General features: G+C 37.7%; 1 long non-coding RNA gene across 1 annotated transcript in view; it reads right to left on the bottom strand.

The window, feature by feature from the left end:
* The window catches only part of LOC132346596 (uncharacterized), a 49,749-nt gene extending 31,744 nt beyond the window's left edge, over nucleotides 1-18,005 (bottom strand). The window contains exon 1 of the long non-coding RNA XR_009496477.1: nucleotides 17,876-18,005. This is a non-coding gene — a long non-coding RNA (uncharacterized lncRNA). The remainder of the gene's footprint in view (nucleotides 1-17,875) is intronic.
* Nucleotides 18,006-18,401: the final 396 nt, after the last annotated feature.

The following is an 18,401-nucleotide window of genomic DNA, read 5'->3' as shown; positions in this document are numbered from 1 at the left end:
TGTACATCATGCAAATTGCCAGGCTGGATGAAGCACAAGCTGGAATCAAGATTGCTGGGAGAAATATCAATAACCTCAGATATGCAGATACCACCACCTTTATGGCAGAAAGCGAAGTAGAACTAAAGAGGCTCTTGATGAAAGTGAAAGAGGAGAGTGAAAAAGCTGGCTTAAAACTTAACATTCAGAAAAATCATGGCATCTGGTCCCATGACTTCATGGCAAATAGATGGGGAAACAATGGAAACAGTGACAGACTTTATTTTCTTGGTCTCCAAAATTACTGCAGATAGTGACTGCAGCCATGAAATTAAAAGACACTTGCTCTTTGGAGGAAAAGCTATGACCAAACTAGGCAGCATATTACAAAGCAGAGACATTAATTTGCCTACAAAGGTCCATCTAGTCAGAGCTATGGCTTTTCCAATAGTCATGTATGGATGTGACAGTTGGACTATAAAGCAAGTTGAGCGCTGAAGAATTGATGCCTTTGAACTGTGGTGTTGGAGAAGACTCTTGAGAGTTCCTTGGACAGCAAGGAGATCCAACCAGTTCATCCTCAAGGAAATCAGTCCTGAATATTGATTGGAAGGACTGATGCTGAAGCTGAAACTCCAATACTTGGGCCACCTGATGTGAAAAACTAACTCCTGGGAAAATACTCTAATGCTGGGAAAGATTGAAGTCAGGAGGAAAAGGGGATGACAGAGGATGAGATGGTTGGATGGCATCACTGGCTCGATGGACATGAGTTTGAGCAAGCTCTGGGAGTTTGTGATGGACAGAGAAGCCTAGCATGCTACAGTCCCTATCGTCCCAACGAGTCAGACATAAATGAGTGACTGAACTGAACTAAACTAGTGAGTTCTTCAAGGTTGCTATCCTTAATCCCCAGTTTAAAAAAGTGAAAGTGTTAGTCAGATCTGACTCTCTGCGATCCCATGGACTGGGGCCTTCAGTCTCCCCTATCCAGGAAATTCTCCAGGCAAGAATCCTGGAGTGGGTTGCCATTCCCTTACTCCAGGGAATGTTTCAGACCCAGGGATCAAACCCTGGTCTCCCACATTGTAGACAGATTCTTTACCACCTGTGCCACCAGGGAAGCCCCAGTAAAAGGGATGCTATAAATATCTCGTAAGTATCTCTTTCTTGCAAGAGAATCTTGCAAGAGATTGGAGCCAACTATTGCAGAGAATTCAATACTGTTGTATCCTAATTAAAAAAAAAAATTTCTCATTTAACTACATGTAAATGGACAGAATGGGAAATAGTATTCAGTGTTACAATTGCAGATTTAAAAGGAATGAAAAGGATTTCAATCCTTGAACTTTTAAAAGCCATATAAAATACCTCATTTAAAAAATGGTGAACAATTCAAGGGCTTTTACATGCTCATTAAGAGAAAGAAAGTTAATGAGACTAAAGACTCCCTGGAAAACCCCACTGGGCTATTTGAAAGTATCTTCTTGTTCCTTGTTACGACTGCCAAGGAAACTGAGTTAACAATCTCCCCAGAAAGACTTGGGATTCATTTCAAAGTTTAGATGCTTTAAATAAGCATGCAGTATACTCTGATTGATGTTCAATGCTGAAGTATTTATAAATATTTATTTTAAATACACAGTTTTTTAGTTCACCCAGACAGGTGCTGGGATGTATCACTTGCCAATAAACCGTCAAAACTTTTCACAAGGAGTCATCAAATTGTGGCGATGATTTTAGAAGAGCACAGGTCGTTGTGTGACATAAAACCCAATGCCAGGGAAAATTACCAACTCCACTGGCAGTAACTCATTAAAAAAAAGATTTAAAAAGAATTTTCAAATTTCTGCAGATGTCATTTGCCTTGCCAAGAAACGTAGTCACGTAAACCATTACTATGCCTGACTTAGCCTTAAAAGCCACTGGACCTAATAAACGATCAAGGTGTGGGAACCACAGTCTAAATTCTGGTTCTCCAAGCTGGATTATGAGACTATGACAGATTCAAGTAATCTTTGCCAAAGAACAGTGAAGCCACAAGAGATTGGAATCAGAGAGGAAACATGCCAATATGCTTTTGAAGAGTCACAACATAAAACAGGAAAGAGAATAATTGTTTAGAGTGCTGTTGGAGCATTAAATTCATTACATACTTCAAAGTAACCCCTCTCATAAGATGTGTTTAGTCTATGGACTGATTCTGATATTTGTTTTATACTTTTCTCAGCTTTAAGCAATAGGTTACCAGGATCAGAGACAAATATGCTCAAAGATCACAGGTTAGTTTCATGTTTATCAGTCAGCCAATAGTTACTACAGACTCAACAAAGACGAGGGGCTCCTGCTAGGAATCAGAGGATGGTTCCTCTGAATCACGTGATACAACAGCAACAACAACTGTGGTGTGACCTTAACCTTAAGAGTCCATCCTCCAGCTGGGGGAGTCAGGTTACCTACCAAGAGAACCCATAAGTAAAGATGATAAAAGGTAAGAGCCAGTGGAACTACAACATAACTGTTGGAGAAGTTCAGGTAAGGAGTAGGTCATTTTAGGAAGAAGTGATCAAGAAACCCTTAATATAAGAAGAAGGTTTGAAAGTGTTCTCTGAAGAATGTAAATAGAGAGATAAGGAAAATAAAATAAAGAAGTATGGAATATAGTGCTAATAAGGGAAACAGCTTAAGGTAAATGAGCAGATGTGAATAATGTGTGATTTGAGTGGAAAGTAGAGAAAGTAGTGAAAATGTGAGTAGAGAAGTTTGATAACAGAGACAAAGAAGATGAGAATCTTTAATGCAGGTTAAATAGTTTGAATTTTACAGGCTTTAAAACTTAGGGAAGATTTTTGAACTGGAAAATATATATGAGGCCTTCCCTAGTGGCTCAGATGGTAAAGAATCTGCCTGTAGTGCAGAAGACATGGGTTCAATCCCTGGGTCAGAAGATTCCCTGGAGAAGAGAATAGCAACCCACTCTGGTACTCTTGCCTGGAAAATTCCATGGACAGAGGAGCCTGGCTGGCTACAGTCCATGGGGATCACAAAAAGTCAAGCACTATATTTAATTACCATATGAGGTTCCAGCTGGATTTAAAATACAAAAGTTAGAGTTGAAGATACCAGGTAAGAGTTTATTCTGAGTCTTCGTTTGAGGTTAAAATTCAAAGAATCAAAATTATGGAACCCATAATCAAAATTATATCTGAATCACTATAGTAGTGGCTCCAGGACACAGAGAATTGAAAAACAAATCACTTTCCTTTGAGAATTAGGAAAAATTACCCTGGAATATCAAAAGAAAGACAATATCTCTAGCTATGCCAGTAAATTCTTATACTCAAGTACAAGACATGAATTCTATGGAACAGGAGTGGAAAAGTCATATGAATAAAATAAAGTGAAAAGAGAGCACAATGGTAAAAAAAACAATAAGGACAGAGTGAGAAAATTACAAATATTACAGTAGGAATAAAACATCTTGAAGGTGAAAAGACACAAGAATAAAGAAGAAAAAAGAAAATCTGTGAAATGGTGGACAAATTTAAGAACTTAACTCATTTTTAAGAAAAAAATGTAATATAAATAATAAAACTTCAACAATAGTATTGACTGGAAATTACAGATTATATGAACAGGAGCTAAAATCCAAAAATAGAGGAGACTTGAGACGAAATAAAAACTTGCATAATGCCCCCTTTTATATAGTAAGAGATTAAAAACTATAATTTTTGACTCTAAAATTAAAACAAAATAGATTAAAGAATGATTTTGAACAATTGAAAAGTAATCAATAGCTGAATTAAAACAAAATACTCTTCCTAATACACTAGAAATTAATATAGCAAAGAAAATATGGCTTATATCTTGAATTTCAGAAAATAATAAAATACAAGAAAGCATTATTAAAAGAATTATAGAAAGCGACAGAAGGACAAACATAGCAGTTTTAACAAGTATAAAAGTGTTAAATATTCCCTTTTTAAAAACATTCAGTTTGAAGAAAATAATTTAACTGCTCCAATTAACAGGAACATATCTAAAAAACATACAAATAAGTTAATAGTAAAAAGTTGAACAAAGCAGATTATATAAATAAAAGAAATGAAAGGGTTACAACAGTAACATCATATAAAATATCAAGGCAAAGAAACAGAAAGAGATACAGTTAATTAATGCCAATACAGGGTTACTAAATGCATTACTATGATTTGCCACATAGGTAATTTTATTATATCAAAATATGATGTATAAAATATAAAACAAATATTCACAAATAAATTTTTAAAAGTCAATAGAAGAGAATTAAGACAATCTTCGATAAATCAAATAGCAAAACATAAATATAAAAAAGATATAATAATATAGATATTTGGTTTGATAACTATATCAGGCTTTGTGTCCACCAGTGAAAGAATAGAAATATACTTTGCTTTTGTTGTTATCCTTGTTTATGTTTGGTTTTGTTTTATTTTTACAATATCCCTGTAAAATTTACAAATTCAATCATTTAATTGGTTATATACATGCATAGACACGCATATACACACACAGACACACACACACACCAATCTCAGCAGATATAGCACACAGAGAGGCACATTCTAAGGTGGAGATTATCATTTAGGAGGTTCAACATTTATGGGGGAGAAGGAAAGGAGCCAGGATTAGAAGAGAGAGTAACAGAACTGTGAGTTGGAGAACACAGACCAGTCTTTGAATTTGGCTCCCCAGGGAAGGGAGTATGGCATTGGGCAGGACAGCCTTTCAGTGGAGACCATCTCCAAGAATTGTGATGTTGCTGTTGTGTTCAGCTTTTTTACAACCTGATGGACTGCGGTTCATCAGGCTCCTCTGTCCATGGGATTTCCCAGACAAGAGTACTGAAGTGAGTTGCCATTTCCTGCTCAAGGCAATCTTCCCCATCCAGGGATTGAACCTGCATCTCCTGCATTGGCATGCAGATTCTTTACCACTGAGCCATCAGGGAAGCCCAAGGATTGTAAATAGCTGAAAGGCTATTTACCTGCCTCAGTCTCAGCAGGAATAAATGTATTTTTCCATTCCTAAAAGAGAGTCTGAAGTTTGCATCATAATGTCTATCATAGAAAGTTTAAAAAATTAGAAATAATAAAACAGAAATAGAAAAGGAACAAACAGGCTAAAAATAAAATATAAATTAACTCCTAAAACTAGAGTTTTAAAATCATGTTTCTAAATAAATTTGTTCAGAGAGAAAATCAAAATTGAAATTACTTCATATTAATTAATAATGAAAAGGAGTAATGTACATATCAAAATATAAAAGATGACTAAAGATATCCAAAATAAGATACATTTTTGAAATATTCTGTTTAAGACATATACATCAAAATATTAAGAAATGAGTAAACAAACTGAAGACGTGGAAGAAATATTTGTAGTGCATATGTTTGACAAAGGATTTGTATACATAATATATAAAGAGCTCCTACAACTTAATAGTAAAAAGACAAACAACTCAACTTAAAAATGGGCAAAATATTTCAATAAACATTTCACAAAAGATATACAAATGGCAAAAATGCACATAAAATGACTTAGTCATTTTAATGACTTGATATTAATGGCTTAATATCATTAGTCATCAAGAAAATGCAAGTTGAAATCACAATGACATACTGTCTCACAGAAAATTAGGATGGTAAAATTAAAACAATTGAAAATGTCAAATATTAATGAGGCTGTGGATCAAATGGAATTCACATACAATGCTGGCAGTAATGCAGAAGTTACAACCTCTGGAAAAGTGGTAGTTTCTGATAAAGTTAAACTCATTACTTGCTCTATGATTCCTCCAATTCTACTATTAGGTATTTATAGATTACTGTAGGAAAACTTGCAGAAGAATGTTTAAAGTAACTCTACTTATAAGGGCTTAGAACAGGAAAGAGCTAATATTTCATCAAGAAGAAACTAGATGAAAAAATTGGTGCATATTCATACAATGAACTATGACCTGGCAATGCAAAGTAATGAATCATGAATATATGTAACAACATGAATTTCAAATGTATGATTTAATTTATATGAACTACAAGAACGGGCAGGTGATGAAAATCAAAGCACACGCCACTGTGAGGTGGAGCAGTCTGGAAAGTCACATGACAAAACCTCCTGGGATGGTGGAAATGTTTTAGGTCTGGATTTGGGTGTGAGTTACATGAGTTTATGCATCTGAACTGCACATAAAAGATCAAATGCATTCCATTTGGTGCATTCCACTCTCTGCAGATCATTCAGAAAGAACAACAAAAAAATTGTTTTTCAAAACTTCAAGAATTTTATTTCTATGTTATTTAATTTCTAAGCATCAAAAATATGGAAATCCCTTTCATTTTCTAATGTTCTTGTATCTCTGATTATAAAACCAGGTATCATGGATGAAACATACACACACAACCTCTACCAAACTGAATCTAATGTTATGCTAAAAGAATGATAAATTATGAGCAAATGACCTTTGTTTCTGGAAAATGTAAGTACGACAGCAAAATCAAAGTGTTAGAATACACTATTATCTGATAGGTGCCATAGAAGAACTTAATAATAGTTAAATTCATTCTTGACTTTAAATGATAGCTAGATAGGGTAATAAGGCAATTTATTCAATGTTAAAAAGAATATCATAGCACACACATACTCAATATCAGAATAATGTGAAATATTGGAATCATTTTATTAGATTCAAAAACAAGATAAGCCTAATATTTCAAAAATTATTTCTATTCTTCAAGTTCTATTGTAATAAAACAAGAAATAAAAAAGAGTAGAAGCTTTGCTGCTGCTGCTAAGTTGCTTCAGTCGTGTCCGACTCTGTGCGACCCCATAGGCACAAACTTTAAAAATGTGAAAATAAGGAACAACTATTAACTTTCTTGTATGTGTGGAAAGGATGGATTCCTTAATAATTTCACTGGTATAACTGCCTAACATTAAAAAAAATAAATTTCATAGCATATCACAAATAAATTAGAAATGTTGCATTTCAAATTAAATGCAAACAACCATAAAGCCACTAAAAATAATTACAGGTTAAAATACACATAATTTTACAGTGGTTGAAAACACTGTAAACTTGAACTTATGGCAAAAGTCTTAAAAAGAAAACAAACAAAATTTGAGCAAATCTCTTTTAAAAAGTCAAAATTCTCTAAAGGATTTTTTTATCACAAAAATATGAAAAGCATTTGTTTGTAATTGCTGCAATTATAAGCAAAAGATAATATGAAAAATAGGCAAATGACATGATAGAAAGATGAAAAATAAAAGATAGAAGTAGCTAGAATTTCTTGCTTAATTTCTAGCCAGTAAATTTCATTAATTAACTGTTTTAACCACACAAATCAAATTGATAACATTTAAAATAAAAATTACCATATCAATAATCAGCAATACATTGAAAATGACCTAAATGAATAGAAATTATGTAATTGGCTAAACAAGTTATGTTATGACTGTGTCACGAAAAACTATGCTTCAATTATAATTATATGTTGCATAAGAAAGCATCAGTGAAAATACAGAGAATTATTGTGTCATGAATAAAATGTTACCTAATACCTTTGTAATTTGACATCATTATTTTGAAAAATAAATATTCATTTTCAAAAAGACTAAAGCATATACACCAAATGTTAAAAACATTTTTCCTCTGAGTAATAGAAATAAGAATGAATAATATATACATCTTGGTGGGTTGGTTTTTTTTTTTTGGCTGTACTATTTAATTTTGTCTACATCAAAGAAGAAAAGGGTTTTTTGCAGAAAAAAATACCCAAACAAATGATAAAAATCTGTGCCATAAAATGTTAAAGCTAAACATAACCCTGATTAATAAAGGTAAATTTTCTGTTATTCTTCAGCTGAAAAAGACAAAGATGCATTTTCTAATCTTAATATACTGTTTAAAGAAGTAAAAGAAAGAAGGAAAAAGTAAAATAAGGAACATCTGCCTAAGTTCTGACAGTTAGATAGATTAATTTTTTTATTTCAGAGTTTTATGGGTTTTTAATAGCAAAAATCACAGTGATAGAAAGTATCCAAACTTAATTACTGCTATTGACACTTTGGGAGAAAATACGAAGATAGTTATCCAGAGCTAGATCCTATAGAACCACATATTTCCCTCATACAAGAAGCAACAGCCATACATTGTAGGTTATTTTTAAAACAAGCTAGGCTTCATCAACTGGTGTGAGTGACAGTTACATAGACTATAGAAATTTAACATGACCACTAATGTTTTCCAAAAACATTTACGTCTGAATCCAACATGAACTATCAGCATGGATACCTGTGCTGGATCCAATTTTCTGTTGGCCCTGGGAAGTAGAAAAATATTCTCCCAAGTATCAGCGGTGTTTGCAAGGTAGTAAGCACAGAAAATAGGAAATAATTTAAAGTGCTTCTAAATGGTACTTGGGAAATGTATTTTAAAATAAATCCTTTCTGACTCTTCATTATATTGCTCAAATGAGAGGCCCAAAAATTATGGCTTAACACCCGTTTTACATTCAAGGTCAGATAGGCAACAATCAGGCGATGATATTTTATTCTCCTACACATATGAAATTCTGTTTGAACTCATCAAAGTGAATTTATAGATGTGCTAAACTATCCAATGAGAAGATCGGGTGGAAGTGGGACAAGTTCCCTACTTGGTTTTCTAATGCAAGTAAATTACTTAGCCAGGCATGATTTCACTTGATATAGAGGGAAAAGTTAATAATTTTTGTCCCAACCTTGACCAAAACACAGGCCTGAATTTTTCAGGACAACAAATTTTAAAACCTTGGCAGTGATCATTCAGGGATATTTCTGAATAGGATACATTCCCATGAAGCCTTTATCCTTTTGCCAGCATCTCTGCAACTACTAGGAACTTGGGAGAATGAAAACAAAATATCTGAGTGTAGACTGAACCAGAGTTGGATATTTATCCCCTGCAATTTAATCTGAAGAGATGGTCTTCTAGCATTTAGGGTTTGGCTGATTCCCACAAAACCCAGCAATATTTAGAACTAAAATGGCCCTCTGTCCTTAGTTCACCTCCCAATATCAGACTTATGTGGGTGCAAGTGAATCTCATGATGTCAAATTCCATTTTGACATCCCTTCCATTCCAGCGGATTTCAAAATGGAATTTAACATCTCCTTTGTGGTTGCAATCGTGTTGTATTTTTAATTAGAGGGTTTCTTCTTAATATTTTAGAGGTATAAAGTTATAGAGTCCAAAAATATTCCTCTCTGGGCATAGAGCAGAGGCTCTGAGAAGGAGAAGGACACAGTCTTACAAATGAATAGTCAGCTGAAGAAAATGTTTCGTTAATCCTTAATAGCAAAACAATAGAGGAAAGATTTGAGGATACCCCATATAATTAATAGAGTAGAACTAAGCATACCACACACGCTTCTAAGAAGATCACAGAATGTACTGTGGATAAAAAGCAATACAATGGTTAATCACTTCAGAGAAATCATGCAGAAAGTACTACATGTACCACATCCAAGATAATGACCAAACCTCTTCAAAAATCATCCCATCTGGTAAATCTCTTCCAAAGCTCCAATTGCACCAGACCATCCTTTATCCATCCTTGACCCTTCAGGCACAGAGAGCTAATTTTACTTCCACTGCTTCAGCAATGAAAGCAACATGCAAATAAGCAACAACAAAATCCTCTTGATCATCGTAAAGACTCAAGAATGTTTGTAAGCTTAAGAATGAAGAGGGGAAAGGTTGGCAAACTACCAACGTGGATTTTCAAAGGGGCTGAAATGAGACAATGGCGTTTGGGTCACACTAAGAACACACACACACTGACCTCACACACGAGGAAGATGATCCAAACTCAAATCAGAACCAGGCGTTTCAGAACACTCTCAGGAGCGATACATGATCTTCTGGAATAATGGAACTAAGAGCAAATGAGTCATAATCATGTTAAATATTTATGGTTTTAAGAAACAGTCTTTTCCATCTGAATTATTGGTAAACCAACCATCCAACTCTAAGAGAGATTTTACATCTCTGTCGTAATTCTTGAAATCACCATTGCTATCCAGGGTTACCCAAACTCATAGGATTGAGCTGTATGATTTTAATTGAATTTGCAAAGTGGCGTATTAAGAGCAGATCTAACCAAACAGACAAGGAAGCAAGAGGGTGAGGCTTAAAAGAATATTAACAGCTAGTGTTTTGTGGTTTCTCTTCAAATATCAAAGGAGATTAAATTGGAGTGAGGGAAATATTGGCCAATAAATTTCCAGAGGGAAAAGAAACTGCCTCTATCTTCAACCTGTGAGTATGAGGGTGAGGAAGGACTTCAGATAAGTGTTGTTTATAATGTTTCTCTTAAGTTTCAATTCAGCAGAATGAATTTGGTGACACCCCCAGGAGTTCTGTAGCAAGGTTAAATTTTGCACCCAGGATATTTTATGTTTACAGCATGCACTTAGAACTGAATTTTATTAAAATATGCATAAAAAATTCAGAGGAAAATGCCAATAGATTCTTAATCTTGGAGGGCTAAGGGTACACCACTGTCTACTTCAAAATATAGACAGTTGAAAATGCTAAACAAAAGGTTACAGGTCGATTTTACTTCCTTTTTCTTGTAGCTCTTAAACAAGTTACACACATAAGTGATACTATCTGCATAAGATTTTGCATTTAGTTGCAATGTCAGATTTGTTTATAAAAATCATATTTTTAACCACTGGCCCCTGGGGCTCTGTTTTGGGCAGTTACAAGTTCCAGCCAGTTCAATTCTGATTTTTAAAAAGATAGTTCTTGTTTCCATGAACTTCCAATGGAGACATTTCAGGCCTTGGCTCAAAACTTTTAGTTTATACTTTCTGTGGCCTTACAAACTTACAATTAAGTTTATTTACTTAGCACAGAAAGCGCACTTCTGTTTGCCATGACTGGCGGGTGACCACTGCCAGGCTTGGGGAGATCTGTGGAGTTTTTATTCCTTTTCTTTCTCTCTCTCTTTCCTTCCTCTGCTCCGCCCCAGGTCTGGGCAGCACTACTGTGAAATTTTCTTCCTAGTGCTTTTGAGTGTATTTACCACATATTTTGTTCCTATTCAGAACTTTTAACTCCATTCATAAAATTAGTGGTCCCACAGTAGTTAATAAGGGGCAGAAATCTTTATAGTCTTTTCCACTGTGGTTGAAATCGTGGCTTCTGTAATTTATGCCCAAGCATAACAAACTCATAAGCAGTTGTGGAAAACAAGACCTTCCATTCCTGGATTTGCTGCCACTTCAAGGAAAACACAGAGATGTTGCTGAATATTTATGAGAAATAAGTCCTTGTACTTGCTTTGCAGTCCACTCTAACATGGCAACACTGTGGAGTTTTTGCTTTGGTCTTAACCACAGAACTTAAATTAACATTTTTCTCCATCCATTCCCTACCCCCCACCCCCTCCTCTTTTTAGCTTAAGAGCACCAGAGCATAAAGTAAACGTGATCATTATGAGGTTCTAGAAATATATTGTAGCTGGGCTTCCCAGATAAGATGTTCATTAAAGGGCTAGCCTTTTATGTTATGAACACTATGTGGATTTCTATAATAAGTCTTAAAATGTCAATATGGGTTGGGGGCCAAACGGTCATGCCTCTCACAGCTAATTACTCATACTCAGTCCAGGAAGTACTGTTGTTTGCAATGTGTCTTAAGCTAGTATAAACTTGATTCTTTGATATTAAAGAAATTATCCAGGGCAAAATATGTGTGTGATGCAGCTCCACAGGGTAAGTGTTCAGCTTGCATTGACTCAGGGAAATGGGAAGATTGGAGACCTTTCTCTGGGCCCCTGTCTATGCACCTCTCCTGAAGCCTATCCAGAGAACTCTAGAATATTACCTGAGTTGCTACTATTTACAAGGCAATCCCTGAGTAAAAAGAAATGTCATTTTTTTTATATGGCAATTTCTACAACCTCTGGAACTGAGTTGAGAGGTGGCGCTAAATGCACAAGGCACCATCTGTGATCACTCATTTCATAACGCGGTATTAGACCTCACAGCTGTGTCATGGAAGCACAGCAGTGGGGAGGCCAACAGGAGTTTATCCAAGTCTATCAGTGCTTCCTGGAAGCCTCCCGAAGTGTAGACAGTTGTCCATCATCTTACAAAAGACCAGTGTCAACATGATCAACCTCATCACCAATTTCAACCCCAGCATAAAAGACTATTTACAAATGTCTGCTTATCAATAGTACTAGGATAGCCCTCTTATTTAAAATATAAATAAATAAAATATATGAGATGTCACCATTGTCCATTAGAAAAGCCCAATCTAAGACACTGTAGTGGATAACCATATATTTTTTTTAACTTCATGCCCATTTCTTCTTCTTGGTAGTTCTTAGGTATTCTCTGGAAGAAACTATTTCTTTTCCATGGAGAGTAGTTTGAGCAGGATGGTAAAGCAACATTCTGCTAGAGAGATGAAGAAGTCCTTGGATATTTTTTCCTCTTTCATTCTCTCAGGTCTTAATAATGATCACGTCACACAACAATCCCCATGAGTATAAGCTAAAATTTTTGGAGACATTTTCATTTCCTGATATCTCATCTCCCATAGCCATCAGACTCTGTCAATCAGTCTGTAAATATTTCTTGAATCTCCTTTTTATCCCCATCTCTCCTGCTACCAGAGTTAGGGCCCTTGACATGGGTCCCCTTCATTAATGGGATGGTCCTCTCAATAGTATGCCTGCCTCCCATCTCTCTGCACTCCAACTCTTTGCAGTAATAGAAGTAACTCTTTAGTACATGATGCCTTATTATGGACCAGCTTAAAAGTGCTGCTGCTGCTAAGTCGCTTCAGTCGTGTCTGACTCTGTGCGACCCCATAGACGGCAGCCCACCAGGCTCCCCCGTCCCTGGGATCCTCCAGGCAAGAACACTGGAGTGGGTTGCCATTTCCTTCTCCAGTGCATGAAAGTGAAAAGTGAAAGTGAAGTCGCTCAGTCGTGTCCGACTCTTGGTGACCCCATGGACTGCAGCCTACCAGGCTTCTCTGTCCATGGGATTTTCCAGGCAAGAAGAGTACTGGAGTGGGTTGCCATTGCCTTCTCCTTAAAAGTGCTAAGCACTTTTAAAAATCTAATCTTCATAACTCTCCTGAAGTAGATACTTCTTTTCTCATTTTATAAACAAGAAAACCAAGGCTAAGAGATATTAAAAACTTAGCTATGATCACACAAGTACTACCTATTCTAGCCAAGATTTAAATTCACCTCTGCATGTTCCAAATTCTTTGTTTTAAAGGACATATAAATAGTCACTTTTTACAAATGTCATCACTTATTCCTCTGTTCACAATTCTGTGTGTGTGTGTGAGTGTGAGCTCAGTTGGGTCTAACTCTTTGTGACCCCAGAGACTGTAGTCCACCAGGCTCCTCTGTTCATGGAATTTTCCAGGCAGGAATACTAGAGTCAGTTGCCATTTCCTATTCCAGGAGATTTTCCCAACCTAGCGATTGAACCTGCATTTCTTGCATCTCCTGTATTGGCAGGTGGATTCTTAACCACTGCACCGCTTCGGAAGCCCCACTCACAATTCTAGTGGTTCGTAATGCATTGCCTGTACACTAAAGTCACAAACAGTTGAGGCTTTCCAGAGTCTGCCATTATTTAGGTTTTCCAACCACCCTTCTTGCTAATCGCCATGGTCACCTGAGACACAGACTTCCAGCCCTCCTGAACTGCTTGGTGTCCTTCAAACAAGTTACATTCTGTCCGCCTAGCCAGCCCTTTGTAGCCACAGCTCCTTCAGTCAGCAGTGCTTGTTCTGTTTTCTTCCATCTGAAAAATTCTCATCTTCAAGATGCATTTAGGATGTGATCTCTCTCTGGGATCCTCCTTGGACCATCCGGCCAAGTTCATTTCTACCTCCCTGAGGTATTCATCACCCTTTGACATTCTCCTCCTGATTCTTCCTCTGAGCACTGTACTCTGAACACCTATGGGCATGTCTGTTTCTTTGTTAGGTTGTGGTTTCTTCAAACATGTGGGCTTCACTGGTTTCCCTATGCTTCCTGCTTCTACTCTGTCACACCTTATTCTCCGCATATGTCAAGTCATATCATTCCTCTATTCAAAAAGCTCCAACAATTGCCCATTATACTAGAATAAAACCAGAAACACTCAACAAGTGCACGAAGCCTGATGTCACCTGAACTTACCCTCACCTTCCATGCCTCGCCTTCTCCAGGTTCAGCCACATGGCCTGCAACTATTTCTTGAAGAGGCCAAGGACGTGCCTACTCAGAACTCTGACACTGACCACTCTCTCTGCCTCAGAGGCTCTTTGCCCAGAGGTCTACCTGGACATTCTTCTCACTCTTCAGACCTCGGGCAAATGCCAGCTCTTCAGAAAAACCTTCCCAGATCAGCCACATCAAATATAGAGAATCACAGCCACCACCCAACCCCTCAGTTCAGTTCAGTCACTCAGTTGTGTCCGACTCTTTGTGACCCCATGGACTCCAGCACACCAGGTCTCCCTGTCCATCACCAACTCCTGGAGTTTACTCAAACTCATGTCCATTGAGTCGGTGATGCCATCCAACCATCTCATCCTCTGTTGTCCCCTTCTCCTGCTTCTTTCAATCTTTCCCAGCATCAGGGTCTTTTCAAATGAGTCAGTTCTTCTCTGCAGGTGGCCAAAGTATTGGAGTTTCAGCTTCAGCATCAGTCCTTCCAATGAATATTCAGAACTGATTTCCTTGAGGATGGACTGGTTGGGTCTCCCTGCAGTCCAAGGGACTTTCAAGAGTCTTATCCAACACCACAGTTCGAAAGCACCAATTCTACGGTGCTCAGCTTTCTTTATAGTCCAACTCTCACATCCATACATGACTACTGGGAAAGCCATAGCTTTGACCAGACGGATCTTTGTTGGCAAAGTAATGGCTCTGCTTTTTAATAAACTGTCTAGGTTGGTCATAACTTTTCTTGCAAGGAGTAAGCGTCTTTTAATTTCATGGCTGCAGTCAACATTTGCAGTGATTTGGGGGCCCAAAAAAATAAAGTCTGACACTGTTTCCACTGTTTCTCCATCTATTTGCTATGAAGTGATGGGACCAGATGCCATGATCTTCGTTTTCTGAATGTTGAGCTTTAAGCCAACTTTTTCACTCTCCTCTTTCACTTTCATCAAGAGGCTTTTTAGTTCTTCTTCACCTTCTGCCATAAGGGTGGTGTCATCTGCATATCTGAGGTTATTGATATTTCTCCCGGCAATCCTGATTCCATCTTGTGCTTTATCCAGTCCAGCATTTCTCATGATGTACTCTGCATATAAGTTAAATAAGCAAGGTGACAATATACAGCCTTGACATACTCTTAGCACTGACCATTATCTATCATTCTGCAACACATTCAGGTGTATATCTCTCTGCTGTGTCCACTGAAGTGTAAGCTTCATGAAGTCAGGCCTGTGTCTGCTTTCTTCAGTGCTAACCCCCACAGCCTATGCCAACTGCTACTAAGTAAGCACAGATGAATTAAGCGAGCCTCTTCTCAACTTTCTAGTGTTTACGTTACCCATCACACTGAAGTGGCTCAAAACATACTTAGTATACAGGAGTGGGTGGTGGTGCAAAGTACAAAGAATTGCAATAGAATGTCTCCTTACAAACTTGATATGTCAAAGCTTCTTAATCCAAAGGGACATTTCAGAAGCAAAGAAATGATAAGAGGATGCTGACTTGACAGACAGTTGAGACAGAAGAGAAGGCAAAGAGAATTACAAAATAGAACTCATGGAATTTTTCAGAGATGTCATATTTCAACATCTTGTGATCCACCCTGTCACAAATGTCTTCTTTATATCTAAGTTCTTCCTGGCGTCATCTCCAGATGGAAAGCAACTTCTCCTTGTTAGCCCATGAACCCCTTCACAGACTGGAATGTTCTAAATCAGGAATTCCTAATCCTTTCCTCTCTAAGTGAAACAAAGCTGGTGTTCTCATCTGGGACCATGTCCCAGAAGTGCATTTAAGTCAATTGCAGCCTAACCTTTGAGCTACCATTAATTCTTCTTGACCTTTAAGAAGCCAGGTGTCATGAGAAAATACCTCTTTTACTGTCTGCCATGATTTTCATGATGTATTAGGAGACTCTAAGATCCCATCCCAACTTTATTCTTTCCTATTTTCTAAATGTCCTGATGTGAGTTTGGTATAATATATTAATCCTTCATCTGTAAATGACTCCAGTTTTCTCTTTAGCAACAATGCTACTAACTTGATATTTACTTTTTATAAATATAAAATATATTCTATATATTTCAGTTCTCAATTCTCTCTCATGCACACGCACCATTGATAATTAGAATCTGAATGATTTGTCACTATATCAGAAAGTCTAAAAAGATTGGGAGAGAGATTAAGTTTTGAAGGAAAGGGGATGGATTTTTGTTTTGAACATTTAGATTTCAAGATGGTTTTGGAAAGTTAAATTCAACTTCTCCAGAAGCAGATAAATGTTGGTGCCTAGAGCTCTAGTCATACTCCCTGCCATTTCCAATTCACCCCAAACAACAATAAGAGACAATTCTTGCTCCAACATACCTTGGTGATCTCTCTTCCACTACTAAATGAAAAAGAAAATTCCCCATAATTCCAAAGATAAACCAATCATACCCAAACCTAGGTACTCTTGTGTTCTGGTATCGTCCTTAAATTTTTTATATATGCAAGGGCCAACATAGTTCCAATCATTTAGTAGTCACTCAATAAGTATTATAAAAGTCAGTCTTTAATTCTAAGACTGAGACTTTTATCATGTTGAGGATGAGAAACCCTAGCACTTAGCATTCAAGTCTCATATGTTAACACATCATTTCCAAGTCTTGAGTTTTTGTCCCCACAGACTGTGTCGCTCCCAGGTTACACAGCTTGCTCCAGCTGCCTCAGCCTGACCTCGGATGCTCTCCTGGATCCTCTCCTCAGTCTCATCCTCTCCTCAGAATCCAAGTCCCAGCCCTTCCAAGGGACAGCTCTGAGCGACCCCACTGTCTCTGATCTCAATGGGCTCTAAAAGTCTGGCCACGGCTTCAACATTTCAGTATATGCCCTCACCCACCTTTTGCTCTTTCATGTGATCTAGTCATCCCTCTTTGACTCGAGTGCTAATTCCTACAAAACAGCAAACCAGCCTCTAATTTCTTTTGAGCTTTAACCTCTTTTTTCATAGAACTCCAGGAGTACTGGTTGTTGAAATGAGCCATCAAAGTCCCCAATAGAGCCATGTGCATTTGAGAGGACAGAGCACTTATGTTCTGATGGAATTATCCCAATAAGCTCTTGTTCTAAATGAGTTGCCACAAGTGACTCCCTAGACTAGACCACAAGGAATAGGTGGTAGACTGGCTGGAGGAGCTCCCTCTTGCATCAGCAACTTGGTGGGGAAGGTTCTCCAGTCCATTCCAACCTGGACTGAGAGATGGCTTCAGCAGTACCTGGAAAACTGGCCATAAGGGAGGTGTCAGCCAACACCCTTGGTGGGTGATTCTGGGCTGCCTCACTTTCAGCTGAGTCCCAGGAGATTGCAGAATGAACTCAGAAAGGAGGGGCCCCATGGAAGAAGTGTTCCAACACATGCCACATCCTCAGAATCTATTTCAAGACTGGCTGCTCACCCATTGCCCTGCCCAAGCTCACTCCATGCCCATCTGTCTAGGAGCTTCCTTATTCCTCTCAATTCAATCTGAAAGAAAGGCTCCAGGTCATTTTGACAAATGGGAGAATCTTTCTCCTTCATTTTACCTACCTCTCCTCATTAGAATGCTTTTTACCTCTTTCTCTCCCCTCCCCTTCCCCTCTCTTACCTTCTTTCTCCTCTCCCCTTCTCTCTTCTCTTCTCTCTTTCCTAATCATTTCTGTGTTCAAACTCAGCCTTCTCTCTAGCTCACCTTCAGCACAATGACATTTTCTTCCCAATGGCATTGACAAGACTTGTGTTTGTCTTTCCCACCTGTTTGTCAAGTTTTCCAAATTGGACTGAACTCTCTCCTTCTATTTGCTTTTACAACATCACAAGGCATGCAGGGTGAGGTGAATGACTTGGCAGCATCCCTTATAACTCAGGGAAAAAATCAGCACAGGGCTAGCTCCAGCCAGCTGCTCTCTGGACTGACCTCATTCACCTTGAAATCAGGGCGCTGGAAGCAGGAAGGGGAGAGGCAAGCCATGTGCATGGCTGTGTCACTACATACTCTGCTAGAACGTGTCTGCGTGTAGTGGGAGTGAGGAAAGATCTTTGCACAGAGAGGAGAAAGCTACAGTAGTGGGGTGAGAGGCAGACCCACCTTTGTGGCTGTGACAACAATCAGGAGAAATATTCCGCTCAAAAAA

Source organism: Bos taurus, chromosome 11 (assembly GCF_002263795.3).
Source record: "Bos taurus isolate L1 Dominette 01449 registration number 42190680 breed Hereford chromosome 11, ARS-UCD2.0, whole genome shotgun sequence".
Lineage (NCBI taxonomy): Eukaryota > Metazoa > Chordata > Mammalia > Artiodactyla > Bovidae > Bos > Bos taurus.
This window is presented reverse-complemented; position numbering and strand designations above follow the sequence as displayed.